Source organism: Canis lupus, chromosome 11 (assembly GCF_003254725.2).
Source record: "Canis lupus dingo isolate Sandy chromosome 11, ASM325472v2, whole genome shotgun sequence".
Lineage (NCBI taxonomy): Eukaryota > Metazoa > Chordata > Mammalia > Carnivora > Canidae > Canis > Canis lupus.
Window position 1 is genome coordinate 68,668,897 of NC_064253.1, and position 22,013 is coordinate 68,690,909.

A 22,013-nucleotide genomic window follows, 5' to 3' on the forward strand; every position below is an offset into this window, starting at 1 on the left:
GTAAGCATCTTGCGTTTCCAATTTTAATTTTTCACAAAATGATATGAGGTGGTATCTTTATTCTCATTTTGAAGATGAGGAAACCGAGGCAGAAAATAATTATTTTATTTTATTTTTTAGAAAATAATTATATAGCTTATGTAAGTTCAGACATTTATTAAGTAGTGGAGTCAGAATTTGAACACAAGTCCATCTGAGTCCAAAGTAAATGCCCTGAACCTGATCTTCTACAGCCTTTTGTGCTGGAGGGCCAAGGAAGAACGTTATGGTTCAAGACCAGTCCCAAGCTCTGTTTTGATTACTCTCAAACGCCTGGTAATTTTTTCCCTCTGAATTCTCTGAGTTCTTGATTTGGTATGATTTCCATCATGTATCATTCTAAAATTGATTTTGGGGTGATTTTATTATGTATGTATATGTCCCTCTTTTAAAGTATAAGCCAATTCTATCTTGTATTTATGTTGGACTGTAAGGAGTCAGAATGTATGCAATCTATCAGCTCCATGAGGGCAGGAACTGCTTGTGGTTGACATCTGAGTCATTCATCTTTTTTTTTTTTAAGATTTATTTATTTATTTATTTATTTATTTATTTATTTATTTATTTATTAAGCTCAGTGTCTCCAACATACTGAAGGCACAATATCTTTATATTTACATGAAATAAAGCTGGATATATTTCTTGATTTGAACTTACACGTAGCAGGGGCTCATATTCATGAGACAACTGAATGAACTAATACTCTTATTTTACTGATGGCTCTCATGTAATGAGTTCTCCTGTGATCTCTTCTAAGACAAGATGTATCAAGGAATTCATCATAGCTAAATTCCCAGAATTAGTTCATTTTTTTTTTCACTTGGCTATTCAGTGAGTACATACTAAATGCCAGATACCACACTAAGCACAGGGGTTGCAAGAGTGCCAAGACACACTGGGCTCCTTCCCATGAGATTCTAGTCAATACCTCAAAGGCTCCTGAGAGCCCAGTACTGTCCACTTTGAGATAGACTTTCCATATGATCAAAGTAAACTCAACCAGACCTTTGGCAGGAGGTGAACTCAACCAGGCCTGTGATATACTCAGTGTAAAATTCTAGTTTCAATGTGAATGAAGCCTCCTGGGTTATTAGTCAGCAATTCTTCCCATTTCACTGCAGTATTTGTTGATGGTTAAATTTAGGTCTCTCGTTTGGAATTTTGAATTTTCACTACTTATTTTTCGGTTTCCAGAGATTTGAGACCGTTCTGAGACTGTGTGGTGGGGAATGCAGCAGGTTGAAGGGATAGAAGATGAGCTTTGAGGTACAGTCCTGCCAACCACTCACTCACTGTGGGTCCTTGGGCAGGTCCCATCACTCTCTTATCAAATAAGCAACAGTGTATGTCCCCAGTCCTTGACTCTTTGGTTCTAGGGACTTGTGATCCATCGCTAATTTGGCAATATTTTCTGCTGAACTTAGATTTGGATTTCATTTTAGATCCATGTCAGGTAGCAATATTAAGGACAACTCCCCAACCCCCCCCAATACTGTTTCTTTCTTTAGTTGTTTGCCTGAAGCACTGGTGGTACTTTGTGGCTTCCTCCTTCCCATCCCCCAACACAGGTTTCATTACTAACCAAATTAAGCTCACAAATCTTAATCCATAAAATATTTCCATCCAGACACAATAATGAGATTCATATTTGTGGTTTAGTATACCTAAGAAAAGCTCAGATGAAATATGACTAGATCCATTGATACATTCAGACCATAAACTGCCCTGGTGTGGTCTGGTTTCAATTTTTGAAATAAAATTTCTGCAGAGCACTTGCTTTCTCGCTCCTCTTTCTTGCCTACACAGAAAGGAAAATAAAAAGGGGGTCTGACCAAGTGGCAACTATATAGGTTCCTATAAAATTCTGGAAAATTGTTTCAAATGTAAATTTTAGTTCATTTCCTAAGGGTACAATGACCTCCTCTGGTGTTCATGCAGAATTTTAGGAAATCTAGTTGACTCTTTTGTAAGTACTGGAATTAGGTTCTTGAGCTCTTGAGCCAAAGTCAAGAGATTAGATATTTGTCTAGCAAGGATGGGTTACAGACTGACTTTTACCTCAATGTTAAATAAGAGACCTTCTAGAAAGGGCTCTGTGACATGGTGACCTCTGTGAAACTGCTGTTAGCTGCCCAGTGCCAGAGATGTAGCCTTGAAAGCCTGAAAATTCTTAAGGATGCACTGTGATGGGATAGGGAATAATAGGGCCTTTAGAGCAGAAAGCCTGGAGATCAAACTCTACTTACCTGCTGGGGAGCCTTGGACTAAATCCTATAACTTTTCTGAATTATGGCTTCTTTAGCTCTAAAACAAGGATCTTTCCAGGGTTGTTGGAGACAGTGAATGGGATAATAGAGTTATAAACGCTATCCAAATGTTAGTATCCATTCTGCTTTTCTCTCCTCTTCCTCTGTGGCTTCTCTTATAGAGATCTCCACAACATCGGACATATTAAAAAAATAGACAGTAATATTGTAAAAGTGGTTCAAACATTCATTGACTGAGAAGTTGAATTGGTTTGGGATGGCAAATGAGCTTCAGTTTACGTGTCAACCTCAGTGAGCTGATATGGCCATCTGGCACCATGTTGAGAAAGATTCCATGGCCTCGTTTGGACTCAAGGGGGGAAAGTGCTATGATGGGTTAGCAATGAATGCCATGGGTACCGAAGTGAGGGAGTGTTGATATGTGTGCCAAATATTTGGCATAGCAAGGCTAGATGTCTTTGGAAATCTTTTCCAAGTCAATGTGCTGATATTCAAATGAATGGAATGCTGTTTGAGGCCTGATTCAGAGGGAGCCAGATGGAGCCTCTGACGATATAAAAGCCTGTATGAATCAAGGGCAATAAAGTTGAATACACTTTGATAGTAGTTGACTCCTGAAATGAAATTATGCTTCTAAGATTGGAAGCAGGAAACTGGACTCTCAGGGAAAACTAATACTGCTACAGCAATTAATTTGTGTGATACCGTGCAAGGAAACATACTTTCATTGTCTGCTTTCTCTTTCTCAAATGGGGCCATTTCAATGCCTCAATAACAGCTAATGTTGATTGAACACATCTGTGCCAAGAATTGTGTTACATGTCTTACATGGGTTATTTCATTGAATCCTCTCCAAGACCTATGAAGTACCTACCTTTATTATTATTATTATTATTATTATTATTTTTTTTTTTTTTTTTTTTTTTTTTTTTAGTTTAGAGATAAGGAAACTGAGGCTCACAGAGCTTCAGCTCACCCAGCTAGAAAGGGGCAGCAGGGATTTAATTCAGATAGACTAACTCACATGTCAGAGAGCCAGGTCCTAACCCTCAGCTTTGGTGCCATCCGTGACTGATATCAAAGTGTGATTTGCACAACAAAAGTAAAAAGGCAGACTTCAAAAGGACCTGGTGGTCAGGGTCCAGAGCAACCACTGGCAATGAAAGACCTTTATGACTTCCAGAGAGAGTAGGGGAAGCTGTACCTGAGACTGAAAAGTAGAGATATTTCTAACCTCTGACTTGGGTTAATTAACTGTATAACTTTCGACAGCATTTTGTAAAGTGTAATCTACAACATGTTAGCAGGTATTAATGCAAAGGAAGAAAAGATTTCTTAGTTAAACATGTTTGGAAAATGCTATTTTTAAACCAAACAAATTATACAGCTTTGTTTATTTCAGTGTCTTTAATGGGTTTGTGTTCATCGGAACTCTCCAAGACTGGGAGAGTTTATAGTATTTTCCAAACCTACTTGATTATTTTGTGTTTAAGTACATCGCGGGATTAGGTTTGGTGGCACACAATGGGGAAAGTGCAGATTTGGAACAAATCTACAACCTCCTCTTTCCATTTCCTTACACATTAGATGGGAGTAATGATTACATCCGACCATGGCCAACCTCTGAGTGAGGAGCTCATGGATGGAGACTCTTCCAATGTAAAGCATGGGTGAGATAGATAGTGTCACATGTATTCTGTGCCTGGAGCTATACAGATGCTGTTTTTGGTGGGTTTTTTTTTTTCTGTTGTTGTTTTAAAGATTATTTATTTATTTGAGAGAGATTGAGAACATGAGCAGGAAGGACAGAAGGAGAGGGAGAGAGAGTCCCAAGCAGACTCAGCACTGAGCAGCAATAAGAGCACTAAGCACTCAGCAATCTCACGATCCAGAGGTCATGACCCAAGCTGAAACCAAGCATTGGATACTTAACTTACTGTACCACCCAGCTGCCCCCTCCACATGCTGTTTAACTGTGATGGCAACCTTATGAGTGAGGAAGTGCTATTCGTATTTTACTGTTAAGAGAGCTGAAGGTTTCAGAATTAAGAACTCAGTCCTATAATTCCAAATCTTATGCTCTTTCTGCTACACAAAGTTATCTTTTTTTTTTAATTTTTATTTATTTATGATAGTCACAGAGAGAGAGAGAGAGGCAGAGACATAGGCAGAGGGAGAAGCAGGCTCCATGCACTGGGAGCCCGACGTGGGATTTGATCCCGGGTCTCCAGGATCGCGCCCTGGGCCAAAGGCAGGCGCTCAACCGCTGCCCCACCCAGGGTTCCCCCAAGTTATCTTTTTAAACAAGATTCATTTTTCAGTTTAAGCAATTAATATGTATGCGATAAATATCAGAAGAACACCTAGTATCACTGATACAGGTAGAAATGTTGGATCCCTAAAATGAGGCCCCTTGGGAGGGTGGGGCTGGGGAGCTGGAGTGCACATAGACATTTTATGTATAGTTTTGTACTTGAGGGGAGGCACAGAGCCAAATGCACTGTAATATCCATGTCTCAGGCAAATCTTTAAAGCCTCCGGAAACAGCTTACTCTCTTTGAGTCTGGCCTGGAGAGAAAGTGAGTAAGTGAGAGGAAGATAAAGTGAGAAGTAGCAGACAGAGGAGCTTAATGAATCTCTCCTTTCTGGAAAACTGGCCCTCATGCTATGTACAACCAAAAAAAAAAAGAAAAGAAAAGAAAAAGAGTATGGTTTCAGTTAAGGCATGAGTGTCAGAGGGTCTAGAAATTACAACTTTCATTCTTGAGAGAATGGACTTATATGAACAAACAAAAATATACGGAAAAGGCAGGAGGACCCATTCTGGACAGCAACATTTAATTCAGCATATCGCAGGAAAGTCAAGAAATTTAGCCTGAGAAAGATAAAAGGCAGAGATGGTTCTGGAGAAATCAAGGATGAATCATACAAATGTGTAACTCTTCTGTCATTCTTTGACACTTCTTTCAACATCATGTTTTGGGAGGAGGACTTACCAGATAAGCCTTTATTTCTGCTTCAATCTCTTCATATATGTAAGTATAATATTTTATACCTTGCTAGGTTGTGGTGATTGGAAATTATGTATCTAAATTTAACACACTGGCAGGAGCCAATAAATTTATTTCTAAATGACCAGACAGTAAATATTTTAGGTTTTGCAACTAGATGATCTATGTCACAAAGATTCAACTCTACAATTACCGAGAAAGTAGCCATAGTCATGGCATGAATGAATGAACATGTCTGTGTTTCAATAAAACTTTATTTATAAAAATAGGCTGTCACCTGGTGGTTTCCTGAACTTTGCTGGAATATAGTAGTAAAACCAAATACAGACTGAAATGGACAAGAAAAAAACTACCATTTTGTTGAGAGCCTACTATATACCCACTGTGTGCCAGGCCTTATGCTAGATGCTTTTTATACATGTATCATTTATCTCATCATTTGTCATGACAACCTGTTGAGATACGTATTATCTGGAAGTTAAATTGAGACTCAGGGAGATTCAATGACTGCTTTAGAGGGGCAGTCAGCATTTGGACCCTAGCCTGCGACTCTAAAATGCATGCTCTCAACTACTACCCTGGGCAGATTCATCAAGCTACCTCCTGCAGTTCATACAAGGTGAAAATGTAAATTAGCACTGCGCAATGAAGAGAGCGATTAGAGCCCAAGCAGACACCTTCACCTTCCATTTCCTAGATCTTTAACAGCAATCTGGTGGCTGTCTGTGTTTAAGCACTGAAATATTTGACCTCTGTCTTTCTCTTGGAGCCTCTGGCCGGACCTCAAGTTTTATACACTTCCCCTCTGGAGAATGCTTAAGCCAAGGTGTACTGTTTGCAAACACTTATTAGCTTTTAGGCAGATGTTGGCAAGTTTCCTTTGGCCTGAGATGGGATTCCAGAGTCTGTTGAAGCCTGGCTGCGCTCATTGATCATCTCAGCCAAAAAGAGTTGCTAATTAGGGTGACACCCTGCTTTTCTTTACCTCTAAAACTAGGTTTTTTTTTTTGCTCCAGGCATGCTTATTTCAGACCAAGTGGTTTGCTGGGCTTTTTACTATAGGTCTAGATGAGTGAGAGCAAATTTATAGTCCTTTTAAAAATCTATGAAGCCTTGTGCTCTAGTGAAGAATTTACCATATTACATGCCAAGATGTTTTTAGGTACATGTCCTGTGGAAAATGGCATCTGGGGTCAAATAACTTGGGGAGTGATACTGGGTTAAACAAAGCTGAATAGATTAATTGCTATAGGATTTCTTAGATCATGTACTCTTCTCCCCCAGATTTCCCATTGGCTTCTAATTACACTCAGAATAAAATCTCACTCCTACCCACTATCTACAGAGCTCATTTTCCTATTTTATTCTGCTCCCTGCTTAACTGTCATCTCTATGTCTCACCCTATTTAAAAGATCACCCTGGGCAGCCCTGGTGGCGCAGCGGTTTAGCGCCGCCTGCAGCCCAGGGTGTGATCCTGGAGACCTGGGATCCAGTCCCACATCGGGCTTCCTGCATGGAGACTGCTTCTCCCTCTGCCTGTGTCTCTGCCTCTCTCTCTCTCTCTCTCTCTCTCTTCTCTCTCTCTCTCTCTCTCTCTCTCTCTCTGTGTCTCTATGAATAAATAAATTTAAAAAATTAAAAAAAAGATCACCCTATTCAGCACCACCTCATTGTTTGTTCCCTTACTGTGTTTTATGTTTCTTCTTAGCAAATACTTGCCTGAAATTGTACTCACGTTTATTTGATTCCTTGTAATTATCTACCTTCTTCCACCATAATGTAAGCTCCATGAGGAGCTTAAAAGGATCATGCACATCCTCTTACCTACTGTATCTCCATCTTTGGAACCATGTATTGAATATGAGCTAAGAATTCCCAAGAACAGGACACAATGCCAAGGGTCTCCTAAAACCCTTTGGCCACAGAACACCTTTTCAGTTGCATCTCATGAGAATGCTGCTTCACAGGCCACAGTTTTGGGAACCACTTCTCTAATGGAGCCTTATTACCCATGACCATTTCAACAACAGGTAGCAACAACGACAATATAACATTTATATCTGAGTGTCAGTTCTGTGCTAAGCAGTGCACTCACCCTTATGCCATTTAATCATCACGATAACCTTCTGGAGTAGGTGCTACTATTTTGCCTTTACTATGGATGAAAATGAGGGTTAGAGAAGTTAAGTAGAGAAGCTAACATGGCCAACATCACGTTGATAAGAAAAGAGCAAGCACTTGAACCCAGCGCTAATGGCAAAACCATACTTTTACCATTAAGCAATCTTCCCCCTGCACTGTGAATTTCTCCATGTCCTAAGATAGAGAGCTCTTTGTCTCCACCCCTCCCTTGAATCCTTCCCTTCCTCCCACTGGTTGTAGATTGATCCTTGTCATAACCTCCAGATACTAGGATCTCTTGTGACTCAGTCTCGAATTCCCCTACAGGCCTCCTCTGTCCTTGGTACTGGTTTTTTCAAATCCCAGGCAGGGCATGCTTTGATTCCAGAAGCTTCCTCTGAAAGCAAGGGCATTCCTTGAAGAATGAGTCCTAAGATAGTTTCCTGTCCCAGAACAGGGCTGGCTTCCTCCTGTGATATGTTATGACATCACTCTGCACAGTAGAGAGCCCAGAGGGCAAGGCATGAAAACAACTTCAAGTTCTAAGCTTTCTGAATAAACTCTGGTGAGGAAGAAGCCCAAATCTGGGACACAGTAAGGACTCTTGTCTGTGGTTAAAGATTAATTTTATTCCAATTGTGCTCAACTTCAGATGAACCAGATACAAATTATCTTTTCAAGAACTTCATTGACAGAAGGAGTTGATCTCTGAGCAGACCGGCAGTTGCAGGATGATAAGGTTGATGACAGAAAAAGATATAGGGTAGAATGGATTGACAATAAAAAAAACATCTCATCTACCCAGAGGAGGCAGGTGGTTCCTGAACTGAATTTTAAAAGGAGATTATGAGTAGATGAAAAACATAGGGAAGGATATTCTAGGAAAGGGGGAGTGGCATTTGCCAGGGCACAAAAAGCATGAAATAGATGGTGCTGAGAGCATGGATTACAGCTGAAGTACAAGACCTGTTTGGAGGCTGGAAGAAAACCATGAAAGAATTTGAAAAGTCAGGCTGGAGATATGATTTTTTCCTGTGGCTAGAAGAGCATCATTTGCAAATATTTAAGCCTGGGATTGTTTACCTACAACCCCAGTTGAGGGATAGATTGAAAGGAAAGCCTGGTGGGATGGGAGCCAATGGAGAAACTATTGCTATGGTCCATCTGTGAGATGCATGACCTGAACTGGGATGATGAAGGAGGGGTGGAAGACAATGAACTGATTTACTTATTAAGGCAAAAGAATTTACAAGATTTGAAATATGGTGGCTTAGTAAGGAAAAAGTGGAAAGGGAGCAATAATTAATCCTAAATTTTTAATCTTCATTATAACTGCTAAGAGAGGAATAGGTTGAGTTTCAGTTTTTGTCACTTTGAATACCTTGCCTTTGAGTGAAATACATTTGAAGTCATTGCCTTGGAAGGCCTTGTCCTGAGATATTCAAGAGGAATTATGTCTCCCCAATGAACTAGTACATCTAATGCAAAACATCTGGCTCCCCTTTATAAATGAATGGAAAGCTTAAATAAGATACAGCCCACTCTAGTGGCTGCCATAATTATTGATTGCTCATCAACAGAAGTGTAGGTGGGTTGGGTGAACTTGTTATTGTTAAGAAGTTGTCAGAAATAGGTGACATTGGAGCACTGGGGTGGCAGAGAAGCTCTAAGAGAGGCCCCAATGATATGCCCCTGCTATTCACACCTTTATGCAATTCCCTTTCCTTGAGTGTGGGATGGCCTAGTGGCTTATTTTTAACCGACAAAATATGGCTAAGGTGATGGGTATCACTTCCACAATTAAGCTGTGCAAGACTGTGATGTCTATTTGCTTGCAGACTGCCCCCCTCCCCCCCCCCCCCGTTGGCTTTGATGAAACAAATGGTCATGTCGGAGAATTCCATGTGGCAAGGAACTGAGGGTGGCCTTGGGTCAATAGACCTCAAGAAACTGAATGTAGCCAACAACCACATCAGTGAGCTTGGAAGCTAATAATTCCCCAGTTGAACCTTCGGATGAGACCCCAATTCTGGCCAACATTGTGAGTGTAGCCTCATGAGAGACCATGAAGCTGAACATCCAGCTAAGTTATGCTCAGATTCCTAACCTACACAAATTGTAAGATAACAAATTGGGTGTTATTTTAAATCACCAAATTTCATGGCAATTTGTTATGCAGCAAGAGATAACAAATACAGTGCACTCTTGCTTCACCCCATGTGTGCTAAAGCTGTTCAGAGAATAAGACTCTACTAATTTTTCATTTGTAAATAATATATTAACTCTGACTCTTTTTTTTTTTTTTTTTTTTTTTATATAGTCTCTGGCTTCCAAGAGCAAGAGTCAGAAGACCTCAGACTGAGTCCTGACCCTGTTGCCAACTGGCGTGGGATCTTAGAAGGACTTTTCCCTCCTCTGAGTCTCAGTTTCACCATCTTCCAAATGAGGGAAGTTAAACCAGGCCAGCAATTTACAAAAAACTTTAAATTTATTTATTTATTTTTTGCCACAGAACTCTTTCACCAAATGACATTTCATAAGGAAGCTCTGTGCACAAAACAGATACAAGTGAAGGGGCTTAAATTAAAGTAAGATTGAATGGAGCCCCTGCTTGGCCTCACCATCTCTCCATGGCAGTCCCCAAATCACCTTGGAGGAGTCTTTCGAATCCTGTCTCCAAACCTGTGGCTTAGAGGCTGCCGATGAACCCTTTTAATTCCAATATTCTACAGGTTCTAACAAAAAAAATTTTTTTAACAAACTACCTATAATTTAGAGCACTCTACTCTGACGTCTCTGCATCCAGCTTCCTCGGTGTGACTATCCCAGGACCCAGGCCATCCATTTCCCAGAGAGAAGCCACCCAAGCTTCCCTTGGGGACAGCACTAAAAGTGCAAGGGCCTGGCATGAGCTCATCTTCACTTCCCGGAGCTCCCCAGCAGGTGCGTTTTCTCCTGCTCCTTAGGTCTGCCTCTCCCAGACTGTTTCTTTCCTAGGTGGAAAGTCATGGCTTCCTTGTCTGGATGTACTCACAGGCTCTATTATTATTGCTGCTGTGGTGGTTATTTTGTATCTTGGTGCCTACCCTGGATGCAGTATTTCGGAGAGTCTCTGGCTGGTAGAGTGTCCAGTGCTGCTTCAGGCTCTCTTGTTCTGGCTGTGGTGCGTCACTTTCTGCAGTGAGGCTGCATGTGTCCATAATGCACCCCATGCCTACAGCAAAGTTCCCCAGCACACAGTTATTAGCCAGGACTTCTTTATACTCCATTTGTAGCCTTAGAGTCCTCAACAAAAATATACTGACTTGCACTCAATATTCAGTCCCTGCCATGTTTCTTTCTATCAAGTATGGTTTTGTCCCTGAAAATGTCCCTAGGTGATAAAATTTGAGTTCTGCTACCCCACCAAAGTAGACCCTTGCCTGAAAGGGGGGATACTACTGCCAATTATTTCTCGGTTAGACGTTGCCCTCTCTTCTGAACAACCCTTCAAAAATGAAATATTCCTCTAGAAAGCAGCCTGCTTGCTGCCTTGAACCGTCTTATCTGAGAAATGGGAATAAGACCTGAGTGCTCAGTGGCACAGTGAAAGGAGCATAGCTGCGGGAGTCGCGAGTGACATCACTTTGCACTTTGTGCAAATGACAGCTTTTCTAGGCCTCTTTTTACTTACCTGTAAGGTTATCTATAATTGCTGGGACCATCTGAGAGTGAGGCATAGAAAAGCTATTTTATACATTTACTGATTTATGTGTATCCTACTTTGAGAAAAATTGATTCAGGTTATGAAGATGCTTCAAAAACCATGAGACACAATTCAGAAGCAAGGCAGTGCTGTGCTATTGTTCCATTTCCTTTGGAACGGCAGAGAGGATCTCCAACAATAACCTACTGAGGGCCTGGCACCTGTCAGCAGCTGGCTAGGCTTTGGGGAAAATGAACACCAGTGAGACATAGTTCCTGCCTCACGGATGACCTTGACCTCAGGGATGTGCAGTTAGGTGCGGTGGGGTGGGGGGTGATTATCTAAGTATTTATGATACACAGATATCAGTGGGGGAAGCAGAAAGTTCTGTAGGAATTCGGAATTCGGGTATTTGAGCCAGCCTGTGGGGCAAGCATGGCTTCGTCAGGCAGCACTTGCTTAGTCTGTGTACACGCTTTGGGTCTCAGGCTGGTGAGGGGCCCGGGGTGTGGACCAGGCTTCACCCTGGGCTGCCTAGAGCCCAGTAGAGGGAACACATTACATTAGCCACTACACACTAATTATTTAATTACAGTTTCCACAGGAAGTGAAATCAGGAGGAGCAAGTCAGAGATATTACCAGTGGCTGCTCTGTGGAAGAGAGCACTGGGGTCTGAAAGATGAGCTTTTGACTCTTTCCTAGCTTTGTGATGTCCAGACCTCTCTGTTGTCAGAAGACAAATACAATTAAGGCGCCGAGCGTCTATCCTAATGGTTAGAACCACATGTTCAGGCCCATGAACTGGGTTTGGGCTTTGGCTCCAGTATTTACTATCTGGGTGGTCTTGGGGAAGCTACTTAAACTTTTTGAGCTTCAGATTCCCCGTGTTTGAAGGGGAGGCAGTTACACTTGCTGGATGGTTGACAATTCGAAGGCAAAATGCCTGTAGAGTTGTTGGGAAATGTTAGCTATTACAATCACCCCAACACCGTTGCTAGAAGAACTTTTTGGACCTGTTTACGCAGAAGTTCATAGCAGCCAACTCACTGCCTCCAGGGCAAGAGTGAAGCAGTAGCTAGTCCTGAAGGAAAGATGTTGACTTTCAGAGCTTACCAAATCTCTCTGGCTCTTGACATAGGATGGTTTCTCATGGAGGGGGGTGGGGGTGGAGGCCAACCAAACAACCTTTGGTTGTTAAAGGACCAACCAAAACTATTCGAGTTACTCTGGCTACATAATTAAGAACCTGTGAATTTCAGGAAATTTCAAAAGATCAGAGACAAGTCGGCATGTTTTTTTTTTTTTTTCACTTCCATCCACAAATAGACTAGAAATGAATATGGTGAATATGGAAGGGGTTTTCCTCACACAATCTGCTTTCAGCGTGGGCAGTTTGCTTTGATTTCTTGATGGAGGGTCAAGCGATACAATGATAGTGCTGAATTAGGTTGTTGCTGGATAGAGGCTAGAAATACGAGACGAGGGAGAAGGAAACAGGACAAACAATTCTAGACTTAAGGGCATTACTGAAATAAAAGTCTGGTCACCAGGGTTAAAGTCAGGGAGGCACACAGACTCTTCTTCTCTACCAAGGAGTCACAAGGTATGCACAGCCCCTTGGTGGTAGGTCAGGCCACTGCGGCCCTTTATTTGGATGGAATTAATCCTGGAGATGGCAGGAGTTGGATGGGGTTTCCCCACCTTGGAAGAGAGCCTTCATCTCATGTTTCCCACATGTTGAAGATGTTCAAACTGGCCGGGTTTAGATTCACGGGAATCCCCTGTGATTTTCTCAAAGCGAGAAGTGACTGGACCATAGCCCTCATGTCTAAGACTTCAGGGGAATTTGTGGCTTGGAGCCTACAATCATTTCCTGATCACGCTGAGGTTCGCTGCCCCAGGGCTGGGCAACCTGATTCACTCTGTACCCCCTCACCCCCATCAACCCTTATAAACCAGGTGCTTGGTTCACCTGGCTCTCAGAGAGGGTGCGGACACAGGTACGGTCCTGCTTTTCCCATCCGAGCTCCCACCTGCAGAGCCCAGCAAAGTCTGTGCCTCCTTTCCTGGGATGAAAATCAACAGTAATGACCTGACGGCTACCTTTAGTGTCATTCTTCTCTCCCTCTCGGGGCTGAAATTTGAACTTTGCTGTGTCCAGGCAGAGAATTGTGCCACTATAAGCTGACCTTTCCTGAGCACCACGAAAAATGATCTAGGCAGGGCTATTCTGTAGAGTCAATAGACACCAATGCCAGTTGGGGGCTTCTCCACCGTCTGGCCGATCACTGAAAGAGATCATTCAAGGTTCGATATGAGGTCAGCCCTGCCCTTCAGGAAGCAACGCAGCACAGTGGAAAGAATAGTAGAGTTTAAGCCAGAAAGTTTGGGTTCAAAGCCAACCCCTGCTCCTCACTTATGGAAAGCCCTCATTGAGCCACTTAGCTTCTTTGGGCTCTTGTTCTTTGTCCATAAAATGGGGCCATTTGTAACTTGTCGTGTTGGAGTAAGAATCAGATGAGAAACAACAGGCCCCGCTATCTCGCATGTGCTACACGGGTAGCTCTTCATGATGATCACCGTGTGTGTGTGTGTGTGTGTGTGTGTGTGTGTATCAGCACCCTGAGGAGCCATGGATTTGGAGTGAGCTAAATGTTCGTTACCTACTTTCTACTTTTTCAAACTATCGTGACTTCAGCGTGGGGGGACTTTACGTCAGCTAGATACTTTTCCCTGTAAGAAAACACGACCGACCGTGTGTCTCTGGAAATCCCGGGGAAGGAGGGACTAGGTGTTCTTCGTTCACTGTGAGCATCAGAAAGGGTAGGATTAAGGGGGGACGTGTTTTTCATTCTGTCAGCTTGAATTCCCTTTCCAAATTCCATTCTGGTTATACGATCAGGCTACTGCTGTATTTATGGGTGGCCACAGTCTGGCTGGAGGGGTAGAGTTAGTCAGAGTTATTTTTCCTTTTCCCCTTCTAAAGGCAGCAAGCGCAAGAAGTAGCAGCATTCTGGAGGAACACAGGGAAGTGTGCTTCTGATTTGGGGATCATCGGGACCTGGGGCTGAAAACTGGCTCCATCACTCTGTGTTCTAGGGCTCTAGAAAAATTATTCATCCTCTCTACTCTTCAACCTATGTCTTTGACCACCAGGCATGGTCCGTTTCTCAGGGACGTATTGTGGATATTTAGTGAGGTGATGTACACAAGGGGGCTGTAGAATAAAGTAGGCTTTCCATGTATTGTTATTTATCATCAGAATTAATTAAAATAATCGTCCTCCGTTAAGCATTTCATACTTCCCATGTACTTGTCTACTGTACTGCTTGGGGAACTGCACTGACTCCTGTTACGGGTGGAGGGACACGGAGGGGCAAACATCCCCACTGAGGTGCAAAATCGCAGCCTGAATGTGCACTGCCCGGCTTCATGATTTTTAACTGTGTTCTGTGTCCTTTAAGGTCCTGTGCAAATGCCCTGGGGGTGGAGAACAGTGGGGTGAGTTTCAGACCCTCCACCCCACTTCAACCAAAGCAGCCCCACATCTACCTGTCATATTGGAGGCCTGCCATCAATTTCATCCAAGGAATATTTCAGCTAAATATATGAAAACCCCTGTCTTAGAGCACGAATTTCAGATAAGTCCTTATAAATCGATAAGCAAGAAAACCAAGAAAAACCTCCATTTATGGAGCCCTTGCCATGTGTCAGCTACTGAGTCCGCCCTGTATTATCTCCTTTGGATGTCACGAGAGCCCTGAGGGATAGAGATCGTCATCCTCTTTGCACAGACAACAAGACCGAGGGCTGGGAGATCAGTGACTTCTCTGGGGAGAGGAGTCAGTTAGTAGAAGATGAGATAGGGAAGCTAGGTTTTTCAAACAAGGCATAGAAAAAAAAAATCCTTCCAGACTGTAGAGTTGGTAATATCCCCTTTTAATCCTTTATCCAATGACACTGTTCTGAGCAAAACCGAGAATATTCATAGAGCGCACGCGTTTCTTCCCCCAGACGCCGTCACCTACCTGAATCACACGTATGCTCAGGGCACAATCACGTCCACTGCAATGGGCTCAGCTGCACACGACACCAGCAAACTTTCCCCCGGTTTCTCTAGCGCCGGACAAACCTCCCCCCAGTCCTCTGTTGGGCTTATGGAAGGCAAGGCGGGAAGCTGGCGGGGGTGGGCAGCGGGTTTTATTATTTCTAAAGCACATATGGGAAAGCTTCATAAAAACGGGGGGGAAGGTCCACAAAACATGAAAAAGAGGCATTCATTCTTCAAGTGGGGCTCCCTGTCCCGCTCTCACTCTGGACGGAAAGCATTGCCAAGGAGCAACCTCCCCCCCACCAGCAGCATCGATGAATCTGCAAACGCCCCAGCCCGAAACCTTGTGCATTCTGGACGCAGAACTCAACGTTTACATCCAGCCCCGGGCTGCTCCCTTTCCCCTGACCTGTGCCAAACAGCCTCCTACTTAGAAAATACAGCCAAGCCTCCGACCTGCCAGCCCAGCGAGACACCCTTAGATGGGGGAGATGAAGAGAAGGGGGTTGGGGGGCAGGGGTGAGGCGCACAGGGGGACCGGCCCCAGACTGCCTAGATGCCTCTCATAACTTCCGAGGAGGTCGATGACAGGGTTTGATAGTGACAATGATTATCTGAACTTCCGGTTACTGAGCACTCGCTCTCCCAAATGCTTTGTGCCCTGTTTCCTCCTCGGAATGACAACCGAGGTTGTCGTCCTCATCGGAGAGAAGTGGACACCGAAGCTCATAGGGGTTGCATAGTCTTATCAGGGTAACGTCCTCGATGGTGGTGGTGGGGACACCAGAATGACAGACCCCCTATCGTCAGACCCCGAGCTCCGGGTCCCCACTGATGAAGGAGAGGCTCAAGCTCCCCAGACATGCACACCTACCCGGCCCAAGGATCAGCGAATCAGGAGTCCCCCGCCCTCCAGAGTGGCAGCTGGTGCCCACCCCTCCCACCCTGTCCTCCGCAGCTGCTCATCTGGCCCCAGCAGTCACCTCCTCCCTCCTGTCCTCCAGCCCTCATCCCTTTCTGCGTCTCGCCACAGGGAGCGTGTTGTGGAATAAGGGATGGATACAAAGCTTTGGTAAATTGTGAGGTGAGCACTGTTTGGAGATACAATTTTATTGTTCTCTGCGTAATCCTCTCTCAACCTGCCCCTAACCTGTCCCAGCGTGAGGCATGAACGGTTTCCACCTTCCCATCATCCTACCACTCTCAGTCTCAAACAAAAATATTCACAGGTGACTCAGCCAGGGGCAGGGCGGGGGGCAGTTAAGAGAAAATTCTTACTTTTCCTGCGAAGAACACAGAGATATAAACTTTACAGAAAGTTCCTTCCAGGTGCGACTGTTCCTAGAACTAAGACAACCCCCCACCCCATCCCCAAAGCCACAAGACAGGAAGGGGCAAGGAGAAGAGTCAAGGTGCATCATCCCAAATACCCCATTCTGGCAGCAGCGAAGACACAGCAAAAGTTGTCTAATTATTATGACCCCACAAGCCCTTTGGTACCAAGAATGCAAACCGTGCGCCCTAAGGATCTTAGGTGATGGGGGTGAAACACACTTACCTTTCCGGAGTTCGGGAAAGACCTAGATCCTTGAATGGACCAGCTCCATGGAAGAAGTAGCTGGATGTGAGCAGCGGGGCTCCCACGTGCGCTGCCCCCAGGGTCACCCCGCGCCGCAGGGTCCTTGGGCGAGGAGAGGCGGGCGTGTGTGCGCCGGAGCCGGTGACAGTAGGCAGGCTGTGGCCAGCGCAGCCAGCTTTGGCTGGCTTATATAGCAGCTCCTTCCTCTGTAACGGGACGCCTCGCCTCCAGACATCCTTTCCTACTTTTTCAGTTGGTGAATTAAAGGAACAGCCCTCCCAGCGGAACGGGGTTAGCTCATGAAAGACGCACTCCCTCCCTGCTCCCTGCCAGGAAAGGAACCCATTTGCATACAATTTATGGCGAAAGTAGGAATTCCAGCTTCCCTCCGTCGGCCTCCTCCCCTTCTCTCTCCACCCCCCCACCCCCATCCAGAGCAGCTGTTCGCTAGGTGTGATTTTTGCCCGGCTCCCCAAGCAGATTTTCTGATTGTGAGACCGAAGCCCCGGGAGGAGCAAGGGGGAGCAGGATCGCAGCCCGGGCTCTGCTGCTCAGGCAAGGCTGGAAGGGCGCCCCGGGGCTCGCCCGGGCTCTGGGCGGCAGCTGCTCAGGGGCACCTCGGAAAGCCAGCCAGGCCAGCCCGGTTCCTGGAAAGAGGAGATAAAGCCCTTCGGAACCCAGGATTAGCTCCCAGCAGGTGGGGCGGCCGGCCTGGGAGGGAGGGAGCCGTGCCCAGCTGCCCCCAGGCTCCCCTGGGCAGCCCCAGAGCCCCTGTGCCCGGGCCTGTCTTCTAAGCAGCACTTCTGGGGAAAGCTCTCTATAAACTTTTCTCCCCGGTGCAGCAAGGTGCCCAGCAAAAAGAAAAAAAAAAAGGTAACAACTCAATCTTTGAGACACAAGCTGTGCCTTTGCTCTGCAGCCTGCTGTGGATTCTTTCCAAGCTTTGAGTCACCCGGTGGTGCGGTGGTGCGGTGGTTAGCATGCGCTGAGCAGCCGCAGGGCACACGCAGGCTTTGAGGAGGGGGCAGCAGCTGGGACAGGGCGCTCCCCGTCAGCTGGTCACAGCACACCGTAGTTTGTGACCACGATGGGAAACGAGGCATCTTGTGACCTGAGGCCACCCCTGGACCCGCCCCTAGGAAGTCTGTATCAGGTGCGCTGCAAGGTACTTCGGGGATGGTGTCCCGTTACCTGCCCGCGGACACCACGCAGGTGTCGGGCCCATTAGACAGATGAAGAAATCGAGGTTCAGAGAAATAATGTTACGTCCACTTAGGGAGTATACCTGGGAAGCGTTCAGATGACAACCCTGGACTCCGTCATTCTTCCTACAACTGCACAGCATTGCCCACGAACATTGGCAGAGGGTATTTCAGTGTTTTGCACCCTACTGAATTATAACACTGCTTGTACAAAGATCACTGCTGTCTCTGAATGTGGAAACTGTAATTCTTTGTTCCGTAGGAGCTAAAGTGGAGATCCTTGGTTTGGTTTGGGTTTTTAAAAAATTCATTGCTAATAATGGAGGCTTCAAGTATCTGCCTATTTTTAATAATGAATGATATAATTCCCATACTCATTATTATCGCAGTGGGCCTCAGTTTCTCCATCTGGAAAAAGTGGGATGAGGTTAGGTCATCCCCACGGTTGCTTATGGCTCTGGCATTCTAGGATTCTCTGCTTACGTGACCCTCCCAGACAGCAAGAAAGCCCATAAATAGTCATGTCACAAAACAGCTCGTTTGAACTTTTAGACATTTTGGCTGATTCAAATGTTGGTTGTTTTGGAAGTTTTTAATTCTGTGTTTTAGCCAAAGTATGCTGCAGTAGCATGAGACCGTGTCTTTCATCTAGTAGCGAATGCTTCCATGCCTCGTGGTGTCCCAGATTCCACCAAGGTAATCTCCCAGGCATTAGGGAATAAAAGAGAGCGGTGTATGGTCCATTTCATATGGCCTGGAGGCTGTGTTCGCATATAACATGGGATCAATACATGCTTGCAGTTGTGTGTGTATTTAACTGAGATAAGGAAGCATGCTAGAAAACTGGGTAAGAAATATGACTTCTGGGGATGTCCCAAACCTGACTGCCCACCCCCTGCACACACACCCCCCATCCTCCTACTATTCCACAGCCATTGACTAGGGTCTACTACAGGTGGCTTAGACAGTCAGAGGGAGAACAAAGCCAAATATCACCAGGCTGGCCCTCGAGGCAGGAATAGGCCAGTGGAACAAACAAACAAGAATATTATGAGGCATTAAGTTACTACCAAAAAAGTGTATTCTGATAACACAGAAAAGAGATGAGTGGCTTTATTTACGTGTCTTTAGAAGAGAGAGGAATTTTAAGAATTTTCTCCAAAACCCATGCGGCGTCTTGAAGCCATACCTTGGTTTTTGAGTCGGGGTGGGGGGCAGGGGGGACCCAGACAAGGACTCATTTCCATCCATCCCTGGGCCTTTTGCAGCCTCTGAACCTTGGCTAATGCTCTACTTTACCTAGAAACGTCACCTCGGCGTCCTCACATCAGCTTATGAACCAGTTCTGATCTAACTCTACCATAGAGCTTCCTAGATATGTTCCATTAAGACGTGACTCCATGCACCACAGCATTTGGGGGACTCTGTTAGGACATGCGTTGTCTGTATATGGTATACATATGTCTAGTTTTTATTTACCTCCTACACTCTAGACTTCCAGAGGACAGGGATCACACCTGTGCCTAGCACAGAGCCTTGGGTATTGCCGACACTTGGCAAATGTTCACTGAATGAATATAGTAATGGAGGAACACGTGAATGTTTGACATGCTGTGCTTTATCACTAAAAATCTTCCTTTCTCATTCATAGAACATGAGACGGAAGGAGATTATTGTGTCCAACACATCCATTGCACAGATGAGGAAAGGACTCACAGAGGAGAAGTGACTTGTCCAAGGCCACCATGGTGGCTTCCACCCTAGACATTACAGCAGAGGATGTTTATAGAATTAATAACCATTCATCCTCCTGTTTGGCAGATGCCACACCTCTTGGCATCCAGTCTCTATGGTCTTGTCCTTCTTGATACTATAAGAGCTTTTCTCCACGTGAGAGTGTAGAGTGAATGCTTGTAAACACCACCTCTGCATGGGGCTCTTTGCCAAAGACCGATGTTGTTGACCTGTTTGTGATCCTCCCTCACCGGCTGCTGGTGGAGGCTGTGGTTTGGAGGCCAGAGGGAGCATGAGGTTTTGCCTCAGGTGAGATCATTCTCATTTCCTTGAAGGTCTGTGAAATGCAATACTTCATTTGTTTTTCAGATAGAGCAGCCAGTGAGTAGAAGGTTGGCCAGGACTAGCAGTATCTGAGACAGTCAAGCATCTATTTCCTGGAGAAGCCTGGCACCTCCTTCCCACAGGACCCCTTGCTTAGCCACTCCTTTACTGTTTCCAACCTCCTCCTCTTCTTGGGATTCATTTAGTGTGCTCACTTCTGTCCAGAAATCCCACATGGCTCTACAATTGCCAGAAATCTCTCCCCAAAGCAATGAAGGAGCTTTGACCCAACACAATGGGCTAGTCATTCAATTAGATGCATTTGTTTAGAGGCAAGGTTCCCCAAACTTGCTGCCTGCAAGTCTTTCTTTGTTCAGTGCTCTTCTCCATCTCTTCTCATTTTTCCTGAGACAACAAAGGACAAAAGAACTCAAAGGCATCATTGAATGAGTTGCAAGCCAGAGGAGAACTTTCCTGTGTGATGGAATAGCACAAATCAAATCAGCTGCATAGTCCAACCATTAGGAGGATTTTCTGGTCAGTATAGCAGAGTGGATGGAGCTTTGGCCTAGCATGGGTTCAGGTCCTGATGCACATCAACTTACTGTGTGACTTTGGGCAAATCCCTGCCTTTCCTTGGCTTTGAGTGTCCTAGTTACCAAACAAGCCACACCTATGATCTTAGCAACTTAAATTTTTTCAAAAAAAAAAAAAATCAAAGAAAAAGTTTTGAGGGCCCTGAGACTTTGCATATTCAATTCCCTGTCCCTTGAACAACCTTTCTTCCACTTTGTCCATATGGCAAATTCCTGTACTATTTCTTATTTTACTTCATAGTGCTTCCAAGAACATTTCCATGAGCTAACAACAAGAGAGAAGGGCTTCTCTTCTCATCTAGACTTTCATTTTTCATTTTTAGCACATTGTATATTTTATTCCATTAGACGATGAACACTTTGAGGGCAGGCACCATACCTTTCCTCTGCTTATTAACAGATATGTCTATAACCAGCATTTGTTCATGGTTGGTTCCTATGCCATACCACTCATTAATTATTGTGAATATCATCCCGCACATTATGGTTCTTAAAATGCCATAGACCCACATTAGATTTTGGAGGGAAATAACAAAACAAAACAAAAACAAAAACACAAACAAACAAAAAAACAACTTTCTTGGAATGATTTATTAGATGATTAGAGACTTTATCGTTATCACTGATTTACTCATCAATTTCCCCACTTGGGATTGTGAGAGCTTCTCCAGGACAAGAATTCTGCTTTCCATCCCAAAGCACTGGGAAGTCAGTTAACATTTCCATGAAATGACTGACTAACCGATTGGCTAGATGATGAAGAGACATAAGACTGTTAGTTTGGGGTTTCATCAGCTTGACTATTTACAAGGTGAATTACCTCGAGGAAATCATGTCTGTTCTTTGAAATCCAGATTTCCCATTAGTGAGACAGATAAAAATTGCTACCCGTAGTACCTTTCAGTGTTGGTTTAAAGATGAAGGAAGAGAGTGGGAGAGAAATATACCCACATATATTTACTAATAACATCATAAGGCATTAATGAATGTTACTTCTTTTTTTTAAGATTTTATTTATTTATTCATGAGAGAGACAGAGAGAGAAGCACAAACATAGGCAGAGGGAGAAGGCTCCCTGTGGGGAGCCCGATGTGGGACTAAATCCCAGGACCCCGGGATCATGCCCTGAGCCGAAGGCAGATGCTCAACTGCTGAGCCACCCAATGACCCCAATGACCATTACTTCTGTTCTCACACCTAGGTTCCCCCTACATTACCGGGGTGAGACTGAGGTGAAGAGAAATCAAGAAACTTGCTTAAAGTCACATAACCAGTACATAAGCAGGGTGACAGAGGGTCTCCCCATGCGAAATATTGGTTTTCTTGGTTTCTGCTGTAGAAACTGTCTATATGGAGTATTATTTCATCAGTTTTATGAGTACAGGTGGCATAACAGAAGAAG

At 44.5% G+C, this 22,013-nt stretch overlaps 1 protein-coding gene across 18 annotated transcripts in view; it reads right to left on the reverse strand.

Moving 5' to 3' along the window:
• TNC (tenascin C) overlaps positions 1-16,974 on the reverse strand; it is a 92,217-nt gene extending 75,243 nt beyond the window's left edge. For 3 of the 18 annotated variants that reach the window (XM_035696778.2, XM_025432174.3, XM_035696777.2), the window contains exon 1: positions 16,735-16,972. The gene's annotated coding sequence lies outside the window, so the exon portion shown is untranslated. Of the gene's footprint in view, positions 1-16,734 lie in introns of all 18 variants that reach the window. The other 15 variants (XM_049116405.1, XM_049116406.1, XM_025432176.3 and 12 more) reach the window with 6 other exon arrangements.
• Positions 16,975-22,013: the final 5,039 nt, after the last annotated feature.